The 11,365-nt window shown below is 36.9% G+C and overlaps 1 non-coding gene across 1 annotated transcript; it reads left to right on the top strand.

Annotated features, from left to right (window-relative positions):
* The first annotated feature begins 242 nt into the window (after positions 1-242).
* On the top strand, positions 243-535 carry LOC147825969 (signal recognition particle RNA). The gene has a single exon (XR_015440162.1).
* The last annotated feature ends 10,830 nt before the right edge of the window (positions 536-11,365 follow it).

Genomic DNA, 11,365 nt, shown 5'->3' on the forward strand with positions numbered 1-11,365 from the left:
CATAACATCTCCCTCTTGTCACCTAGTGTCCTCACCTTTTCCCCCTTACCTTCAGCCCCTCTATTCCACTCTATTAGGTAGGTGTATGTATATTTCTTGAGTCTGGTAAAAAAAAAGTCATCATTCTTTGCCTTCATAGATAATTCCATTCCATGTTGTGGAATTAATTTAATTATTTTAGATGATGTGCATGATCACATGACCCAGGAGCATATGTAAATTTCCTTTAGAATACATTTATTGCCAGGTGTGGTGGTGTGTGCCAGTAGTCCCAGCTACTTGGGAGGCTGAGGTAGGAGGATCACTTGAGTCCAGGAGTTCTGGGCTGCAGTGCGCTATGCCGATTGGGTGTCCGCATTAAGTTCAGCATCAATATGGGGACCTCCTGGGATCAGGGGACCACCACGTTGCCTAAGGAGAGGTGAACTGGCCCAGGTCGGAAACGGAGCAAGTCAAAACTCCTATGCTGATCAGCAGAATACATTTATCGGTCACTGCCCCTTCATTCTGCATGTTGTACTGGAAGCAACTTCATGTCCAGTGTTATTTTTGGAGCATCTATCTGCCTGGCAACTTGCTGGCACACATAAAGCACACATCTATAATTGAGATTAGTGTGTTTTACCCACTGTTCTTTAGAATTTCCTCAGAAATATAGTACAGTGGAAAGTATGGAGTGCTAGACATTGTCAGTGTAAGAATATATTACCTTTACAACTCTTTTTCTACATAAAAATGACAAATACATTATTCTACATGCTACATACTTTGAGAATACAGAAGTTTCAGGAAAATATATCCCAGCCAGCACAGAGGAGGTGAGCCACTCCCAGGACACAAGAGGAGGCTTCTGAGATGCCTTACACCCCCGCCAGCACGGAGGAGGTAAGCTGCCCCCAGGGCACAAGAGGAGGCTTCTGGGCCACCTTACCACCCCTGCCAGCACAGAGGAGATGAGCCACGTGGGTGCCAGCAGCACCCCTCCCACCCTTCCCCCCCATCGAAATGAGAAGACATGTAAACAAGTCTCTTTCTTTCTTTTTTTTTGTACCGAGGATCGAACTCAAGTCCTTGCACTTGTGCAGCCGGCGGTGAAACCACTGAGCTAAATCCCTGGCCCTGTAAACAAGTCTCAAAAACAGACTTCCAGATCACTTACAGCAACCCCAAAGGGAAATGAAATGGAACATTCTGATACTCAACAACATGGATTCCCTGTACTGGCAACAAAAGAGGATCTGGAAAAAATGAAATCAGAAATAATTTCTCAGATAACAGGAGAAATTGTGCTCCTAGTGAAAGACATGATTAATAAATCTAGAGAGGAGCTGAGGAACATGATGGAATCCCAACATAGGAAACAAATGGAATCCAAAAAACAAATGTAAATAGATTTCCAGGAGATGAAAAACTCCATTGAAAGTCTACACAGCAGAAGGAGCCAGTGTGAGGACAGAATTTCAGATATAGAAGATAAGATTGCAATTAGTGACCAGGAAAAGAAAAATTGCTTTAAAATTGTAAGGGACCATGAGAAATCAATCCAGCAGCTTCTAGGTGATACAAAGAAGAATAACAAGACTGATTGAAGTCAATGGAGAAACAGGAGAAATTGCAGATGACATAGAAAAACTGTTCACAGAAGTGATGGCAGAAAACTTCCCAAGCAGGGGAAAAGAACCTGACATACAGATAAGTGAGGCTTATAGGACTGCAAATAGCCTTGATCAAAAAAAAATGTACACATAGGCATATAATTGTTACGATTCCAGAAACCCAACAGAAGAACAAAGTTCTCCAAGCAGTCAGAGAAAAGAAACAAATCACATACAAAGGAAAGCCCATCAGAATCACAGCAGACTTCTCAATGCAAACCCTCAAGGCTTGGAGTGATGTATTTGAAGCCCTAAAAGAAAACAACCTCCAACCCAGATTGATGCACCCTGCAAAACTATCTTTCAAAATTGATGGTGAAATAAGATACTTTCATACCAAAGAGCAGTTTAAGAATGTCATGAATACCAAACCAGCACTCCAAAAAATTTTAGACAAAATCCTAGGAAAAGACAGTGAGGATCACAACCCCAAGAAGCCCAGGAGAATGAATCCGTCAGGTGTGACAAGAAATTAAAAGCAAAGGGGGAGAATCCAACAAAAAGACAATGTCATGACAATGATAACTCAATATGCATCAGTTATAACCATCACTGTTGATGGTCTCAATTCACCAATCAAAAGAAATAGACTGGTAGACTGTGTCAAGAAGCAAGATCCAACAATACGTTGCATACATGATCCTCTTTTCAGATCAAGTGGATTTCAAACCAACACTGATTAAGACAGACAAAGAAGGACACTACATCCTTGTAAAGGGAGCAATCCAAGAGGAAGAGATGACAATCATAAATATCTATGCACCAAACACTAGTATACCCACCTATATAAAACAAATACTAACAGACGTGAAAAAATCATATAAGCACTAATATGATAGTAGTGGGGGAACTCAATACCCCACTGTCACAAATAGATTAGGGCCAGGGATTTAGCTTAGTGATTTTGCCGCCTGCAGCACAAGCACAAGGACCCGAGTTCAAACCCTGGTACCCCCCGAAAAAAAAGGAAACAGATAGATCAACCAGACAGAAAACAAGCAACGAAATACTAGAACTCAATCAAACTCTTGAATAAATGAACTTAACAAATGTTTACAGAGTGTTCCACCCCACAAAATCAGAATACACATTCTTTTCAGCTGCATACAGATCATTCTCCAAAATAGACCACATCCTCGCTCATAGAACATATTTAGTTAAGTGCAAAGGAAATGAAGTTAACCCTTGTGTATTATCAGACCATAGTGCAATGAAATTGGAGATCCATAGCAAAAGAAACCACAAAAATTTCATAAACACATGGAAATGGAACAACACAATTCTGAATAACCAATGGGTCACAGAGGAAATTGAAGAAGAAATCAGACAGTTCCTTCAATTAAATGACAATGACAATACAACATATCGGAATCTATGGGACACAATGAAAGCAGTCTTATGAGGGAAATTCATAGCAGTGAATACGCATATTAGGAAAACAGAGCGAGCCCAACTAAACAAGTTGATGCTGAAACTCAAGCTTCTAGAAAAAGAAGAACAGGACAAACCCAAAGCCCATAGAAAGGAGGAAATTATAAAGATCAGAGCAGAAATCAATGCAATGGAGACTACAAGAACAATACAAAAAATCAATGAAGCCAAGAGTTGGTTCTTCAAAAGAATCAACAAAATTGACAAACCCATAGCCAACCTTACCAGAAAAAGGAAAGAAAAGACAGAAATCCATACAATTAGGAATGAAAAGGATGAAATTACAACAGTCCCAGCAGAAATCTAGAGGATCATCAATACCTACTTTGAGAACCTATACACCAATAAGATGGAAAACACAGAAGAAATGGACAGATTCCTAGATACATATGAATTACCAAAGTTGAACAATGAAGACCTAAAAATTCTAAACAACCAAATATCAATCAATGAAATTGAAAACATAATTAAAAACTTACCAACTAAGAAAACCCTGGGTCCTGATGGCTTCACCGCTGAGTTCTACAAGACATTTAGAGAGGAACTACTGCCACTACTGTTTAAAGTGTTCAGTGAAATTGAAAGGGAAGCAATACTCCCAAATTCATTCTTGGAAGCAAGGATCACCTTGATCCCCAAAGCAAAGAAAGACTCAACTGAAAAAGAGAACTATAGGCCAATCTCACTAGTGAACATAGATGCAAAAATCCTTCATAAGATACTGGCAAATAGAATGCAGAAGATCATCAAGAAGATCATACACCCTGACCAAGTGGGATTCATCTCAGGGATGCAGGGATGGTTCAACGTACACAAATCAATCAATGTAATACACTAAATCAATAGAGCCAAGAACAAAAACCATATGATCCTCTCAATAGATGCAGAAAAAGAATTTGACAGAATCCAACACACATTTTTGAAAAAAACCCTACAAATAATTGGAATATACCGTCTCTACCTCAATCTGATAAAAGCCATCTATGAAAAACCAACAGCCAATATCATACTAAATGGTCAAAAACTGAAATCCTTCACACTCAAATCAGGAATAAGACAAGGATGTCCACTGTCACCACTCCTATTCAATATAGTTCTGGAAACATTAGCCATGGCAATTAGACAAGAGAAAGAAATAAAAAGAATAAAGATAGGAAATGAAGAAGTCAAATTGTCATTATTTGCAGATATCATGGTACTCTATATAGAAGACCCCAAGAACTCCACCAAAAGTCTTCTAGACTTAATAACCAAATTCAGTCAAGTAGCTGGTTACAAGGTCAACACACAAAAATCAATAGCTTTCCTCTACACGAATGACAGACTCACTGAGAGAGAAATAGAGCAAACAGTTCCTTTCACAATAGCATCCAAAAAACTGCAATACCTAGGAATCAACCTAATGAAAGACATCAAAGACCTCTTCTCTGAAAACTATAGCACTCTGAAAAGAGAGATTGAAGACTGTATCAGAAAATGGAAAGACATCCCTTGCTCCTGGGTAAGAAGGATCAACATAGTGAAAATGGCCATACTTCCAAAACTGCTATATAGATTTAATGAAATCCCAATTGAAATCCCAGCAGCATACTTCATGGACCTTGAGAAAACAATCCAAAAATTCATTTGGAACAAGAAGAGACCCAGAATAGCAAAAGCAATTCTAGGTAACAGAGACATGGCAGGGGGTATCACAATCCCCAACTTGAAACTCTACTACAAAGCTACTGGGATAAAAACAGCATGGTACTGGCAAAGAAACAGACCTGAGGACCATTGGAACAGATCAGAAGATGTAGAAACAACTCCAGATACACTGGGCCACCTCATCTTTGAAAAAGGAGCCAAACATCCTCACTGGAGGAAAGATAGCCTCTTTAATAAATGGTGCTGGAGAAATTGGGTTTCAACTTGCCAAAGACTAAGACTAGACCTGTATCTCTCACCATGCACTAAACTAAAATAAAAATGGATTAAAGATCTAAATATTAAAACAGAAACGCTGAACCAGCTGGAACAGAGGTTAGGTAGAACTCTTGAAGACATTGGCATAGGAAAAGATTTTATGAACAAAACCTCATTTGCCTGTGAACTAGCAGAAATGATCGACAAGTGGGATCTCTTCTTACTAAAAAGCTTCTGCACAGCAAGAGAAAACACCAGCAGTGTGAAAAGACAACCCACAATGTGGGAAAACATTTTCACCTACGGTCCCTCAGACAAAGGTCTACTATCTCAAATCTATAAAGAATTTTTTAAAAATCAGACCTCCCAAATTTGAAGACCCAATCCAAAAATGGGCATCTGAAATGAACAGACATTTCTCTCACAAAGAAGTAGAAATGGCAAATAAACATATGAAAAAATGTTCAACATCACTGGTCACTGGAGAGATGCAAATAAAAACAATGCTGAGATTCCACCTCACCCCAGAAAGAATGGCTGCTATCAAGGAATCAACCAATAACAAATGCTGGCGGGCTGTGGGGAAAGAGGAACCCTGCTCCACTGCTGGTGGGAGTGTAGACTGGTGCAACCACTGTGGAAATCAGTATGGAGATACCTCACAGAACTAGGACTGGAAGTCCCATAAGACTCAGCTATTCCCCTGCTGGGTTTCTTCCCCAAAGAATTAAAAGAATCATACCACAGTGATATATGTGCACCCATGTTCATAACAGCACAGTTTGTAATAGCTAAAACTTGGAAACAGCCCAATTGCCCATCAACTGGAGACTGGATAAAGAAAATGTGGGGTTTTTTTTTAATGAAATGGAGTACTACTCAGACATAAAAAATAAGAAATTAAAGACATTTATTGCTAAATGGATGCACATTGAGGCAATACTCTTAAGTGAAATAAATAGGACACACATGTGTAAATACCAAATAGGTTCTCTAGTGTAAGAAACTGAAAGTGTAAATAAGGACTAAAAGGTATAATAGATAATGTGAAAAAAGAAGAAAAGGGGCAAAGGGGAAGGGATAGGGGAAAGGAAAGAAGGGAATGGAATTAATATGAGAAAATGAAAAAAGGAAACAAAGTCTCTGTAAATAGGGACGGATGGTGGGGTTGAAGGGAGGGCAGGGGAAGGGGGAAAAAAATAAGAACCAAGAGAGTGTGTAAAGGTGCAAATTTCCAATAATGAATGTCATTATATTGTATAGCTAAAATGTATCAATAAAAGGATATAGTTAAATAATTGATGGATAAATAAGATATTTTTATAACAAAGAGCACCTAGGAACTTCATGAATACCAAATTAGCACTCAAAAAATTTTAGAGAATATCCTAGGAAAAGACAATGAGGATCACAACCCCAGAAAGCCCAGCAGAATGAATCTGTAGGGTGCGACAAGAAATTAAACGCAAAGGGGGAGAAGCCAGCAAACAGAAAGTCATGACAATGATAAGTCAATATGTATGAGTTATAACCATCAACGTTAATGGTCTCAATTCACCAATCAAAAGAAATAGACTGGCAGAGTGGGTCAAGAAGTGAAATCCAACAATATGTTGCATACAAGAAACACATTTAATTCAAAAAGAAATGCATAGTGTGAAAGTTAAAGGATGGAAAACAATACTCCATGTGACAGGAAAAAAAACAGGAGTAGCTGTCCTCTGTGCAGATCAAGTGGATTTCAAATGAAAATCTGAAACACTCTGATCCCAAGAATTTCAGATAAGGGATATTCAACTTGTATACACAAATCTATTGTGAACATGTGTTTTCATTCCTCTCAAGTAAAAACTTAAGAAGAGGACTGTTGGTTCTTAACAGTAATACAAGAAATTTCTATATTGTTTTATAAAATGGTTTTATCATTTTACATTCACATTAGCAGTATTAGAAAGTTCTAACTGTTCACACCTAAGCTGACATTTGTTCTTTTAAAGCTTTTAACTTCATCTCCCTAATGAGCATATAATTCAATCTTGTTATTGTACTGATTAGTATTTTTCTGATTCTAGTGTTGCACACCTTTCCTTGCGCTGTACTAGCTATTTATCATCTTTTTGTGTCTACTTTTTAATTGGGTTGTCTATTAATGAGCTGTAAGAGTTCTTTATATATTCTGGTCATAGGTTATATGCATTGGAAATATGGTCTGTTTAAGGACTACTTTTCATTTTAAAGATGTCATTTAAAGCTCTAAATTTTGATGGAATCTCATTTATCATTTTTTTTCTTTTATACGTCATGTTTTTTGTATCCTAGGAAGTTCTTGCGTACCCTAAATTCATAAACATTTTCCCTTATAATTTCTTCTTAAAGTTTTATACTTTTAGGCTTTCATATTTAGGTTCATAGATCCTTTCAAATTATTTTCATGGAAATAAAGGGTTGAGGTTAATTTTTTATGTATGGATACCAGGTGTTCTAGTGTCATTTGCTGAAAACACTATCTTTTCCTCGGCTCTTGAATTGAGTTTATGTTCTATAAAATGTTACTGTTAAATAATCTTTCAAAACTAAGTGGACCATACATGTGTGGTTCTGTTTCTAGATTCTCTGTTTTATTCCAATGATCTATATGTCTTTCCATACACCAACACTGCCTTGATTACTATAGTGTTAGAGGAAGTCTTAAAACTAGGTTCTAAATGTCTTCCAACATGTTTTTTTTTTTCCTTTTTCTTTTTACTTTTGTAGGTCCTTTGTACTCCTACATAGCTTTTAAATTTCAATGTCCAATTCTTCATTTATAGCAAGTAAACATCGACCTGAATTTTTATATACACCTTGTGTTTTCTAATCCTGCTAAATTCAAGTAAAAGTTCTAGGGGCTCCTAGAGATTTCTTAGTATTTTTCCTGTAGATGATCATTTCATCTACATATAAAGATTTTACTTCTACCTTGCCAATCCTATCCTAATTGTGTCATTTTATTGCCAGACTATTTTGGTTTGGGCCTAGGTTTCAAAGTTTAATGGACAGATGAAGAGTAGGCATATCTGTGCTTGTTCCCCACCTTAGGGAGGAAGGATTGTATCTTCTCCATTCATATAAGTTGTTTTTGCGGGAAGCATGGAGTACACACCTTTGATCTGTTGAGAAGGTTCTGTTCTACTACTAGCCTTCAGATAACTTTTAACATGAACAGCTGTAGCTCCAACTCCTGACAGGATCATATGGCTTTTTCCTTTCCTCTGTTAAAATGATGACTTTTGGGGGTGGATCTTCCAATGCTGAACCAACACTGCCATCCCTAAAACCACTTTCTACATACTGCCAGATCTAACTTCTAATAGTTTGTTTTGTTAAACAAATTTCTGTCTATGTTCATACTTTTTTCTTCTATTATCTTTATCCAGTTTTAGTATTAGCACAATGTTGATTTCGTAAAATGAGGGGAGACGTGTACCTTCTTTTTTCTGCTTTAAGTGTTTGGTATAATTTATCAGTTAAAATGTATATGAGCCTGTTGTCGTATAGGTAGGTTTTAAAGCTAGGAATATACTTTCTTTAATAGGTGCTATTCAAATTTTATATTTCCTCCAGAGTTAGTTTCATTAATTTGTCTTCCAAGGTACTTCTTAGAAGTTGTCACATTTATTTCAAAACAGATTTTTGTAGTGTGCTCTCTATATCCTTTAAAATTCTGTAAAATCTGTGGTAATGTCTCCTAGATCTTGATATTGTAATTTAAAAAATGTATAATTGATATTGTGTAATAGGAAGAAAAGGTCTAAAGGAGTAGGGGAAGTGGGAGGGGTGGGGAAAGGAAAGAAGGGAAATGATAAATATGAGAAAAGGAACAAAATGGAAACAAAGTCTTTCAAAATAAGAAAGGGTGGAGGGGGGAAGGTAGGGCAGGGGAAGGGGAAAAATATAAGAACCAAGATACTCATGTAAAGGTACAAGATCCCGATGATGAATGTAACTGTATTTTATACCTAAACTGTACCAATAAACTTAATGGGGGGGGGACGAAATGCTGAACTGGTTGGCACAGAGGTTAGGTAGAACTCTTGAAGACATTGGTGTAGGAAAAGATTTTATGAACAGAACTTCATTTGCCTGTGAACTAGCACAAACAATCAACAAGTGGGATCTCTTCTTACTAAAAAGCTTCTGCACAGCAAGAGAAACCACCAGCAGTATGAAAAGACAACCCACAATGTGAGAAAACATTTTCACCTGCTGTTCCTCAGACAAAGGTCTACTATCTCAAATCTATAAAGAATTTTTTAAAAATCAGACCTCCCAAATTTAAAGACCCAATCCAAAAATGGGCATCTGAAATAAACAGACATTTCTCAGACAAAGAAATAGAGATAGCAAATAAACATATGAAAAAATGTTCAACATCACTGGTTATTTGAGAGATGCAAATAAAAACAATGCTGAGATTCCACCTCACCCCAGAAAGAATGGCTGCTATCAAGGAATCAACCAATAACAAATGCTGGCGGGCTGTGGGGAAAGAGGAACCCTGCTCCACTGCTGGTGGGAGTGTAGACTGGTGCAACCACTGTGGAAATCAGTATGGAGATACCTCAAAAACTAGGACTGGAAGTCCCATAAGACTCAGCTATTCCCCTGCTGGGTTTCTTACCCAAAGAATTAAAAAATCATACTACAGTGATATGTATGCACCCATGTTCATAGCAGCACAATTTGTAATAGTTAAAACTTGGAAGCAGCCCATTTGCCCATCAACTGGAGACTGGATAAAGAAAATGTGGTTTTTAAAAATAAAATGGAGTACTACTCCGCCATAAAAAATGAGAAATTAGAGACATTTATTGCTAAATGGATGCACATTGAGCCCATAATCTTGAGTGAAATAAATAGGACATACATGTAAATACCAAATAGTTTCTCTAGTGTAAGAAACTAAAAGTGTAAATAAGGACTAAAAGGTATAATAGATAATGTGAAATAGGATGAAAAAGGGGGAAGGGGAAGTGGGAAGTGGAAGGGGTAGGAGAAAGGAAAGAAGGGAATGGAATTAATATGAGAAAATGAAAAAATGGAAACAAATTATTTGTAAATAGGGAAGGATGGAGGGGTTGAAGGAAGGGCAGAGGAATGGGGAAAAACAAGACCCAAGAGAGATTTTGTCAAGGTGCAAATTTCTAATGATGAATGCCAGTATATTGTATACCTAAAATGTACCAATAAAATTAATTTTTTTAAAAGAAAATATATCCTAACATTCTGATATCTGTGGGTAAGTTATAATAAATTATGTAATATGGTGAGTTTTTCAGTGGCCATTTAAAGCCTATTTCATGTATTCATCCTTAGTGACTATGATATAAGAAAAATATAAAATCTCAGACAAAACTCAGCACCACTATGCACAGGTGCATATGCACATCACTCTGTGCATATCAACAATGCCCCTGTGTGAATCTTCCCTACACCAACTCATTAGAAGCACTGATATCTACTGATTCTCTATTTGCCTCAAATAGAGAATCAAATCTCTGGAGTTGTTGAAATTTCTAATTATCACAATCTAGTTCTTCCACATTGTCCACTTGAAATATTCATCATTCTGTTTGTCAACCACACCTTATTAAATCTGAGACTATCTCATACTTGTCTCTACTAAGGGATAAAAATTGTCTCTTCCCATTTCTGGGCATTGGCATTTGAAGCACTCTTTAGTTGATTATGAAAGTCAATAATTGAGAACCAAAGGAGTTGATATGTAGATATAAGTCATTCACATGCAACCATTATTTCAAAAATTGGATACTCTATATGTAGGGTCAAGAAACAGTGTATGGCCCAATGGGAAATATTTCCTGAATGAGAAAATAATTGCTTCTTACTTGCTGATATCACTTATATATCTATTGCTATGCTGATATGAATTATGGTGTGATGATAGTCTTTATAAATACCCAGGTTGATGGGTATTATTATTATTTATATCCAAAACATACCAATAAATGTTTTACTTAAAGAGAACCCCCCCAAAAGAAATACCCAGGCGGTCCTGGTGGGAAAAAAAGAGCTGAAAACTATATAAATAAACATTGTTGGTAGAACCATAATGTTCTAATAAAACTTCTACTGCTCTAGGACATAAATCAAGAATATTGTGAATTTGAAAACCAACAATGTATACATGGACTTAAATTTTTCAATAGCTATACTTGGGTTAGTTTTTCCAGATTCTACTTTCCATAGCACTAATCTAGGAAATCCTAGTAATACAAAATTAGTCTATTACTGAAGCCACCGTTCCTTAGTACAAATTCTCATAGGTTCAGTGGAGTCCATCAGTTCCTTTCCCAAAAGATCACTCATCGTAA

The sequence above is a fragment of the Heterocephalus glaber genome, unplaced genomic scaffold, assembly GCF_053883595.1.
Source record: "Heterocephalus glaber isolate CG9 unplaced genomic scaffold, H.glaber_assembly_v1.0 deba00001481, whole genome shotgun sequence".
NCBI lineage: Eukaryota > Metazoa > Chordata > Mammalia > Rodentia > Bathyergidae > Heterocephalus > Heterocephalus glaber.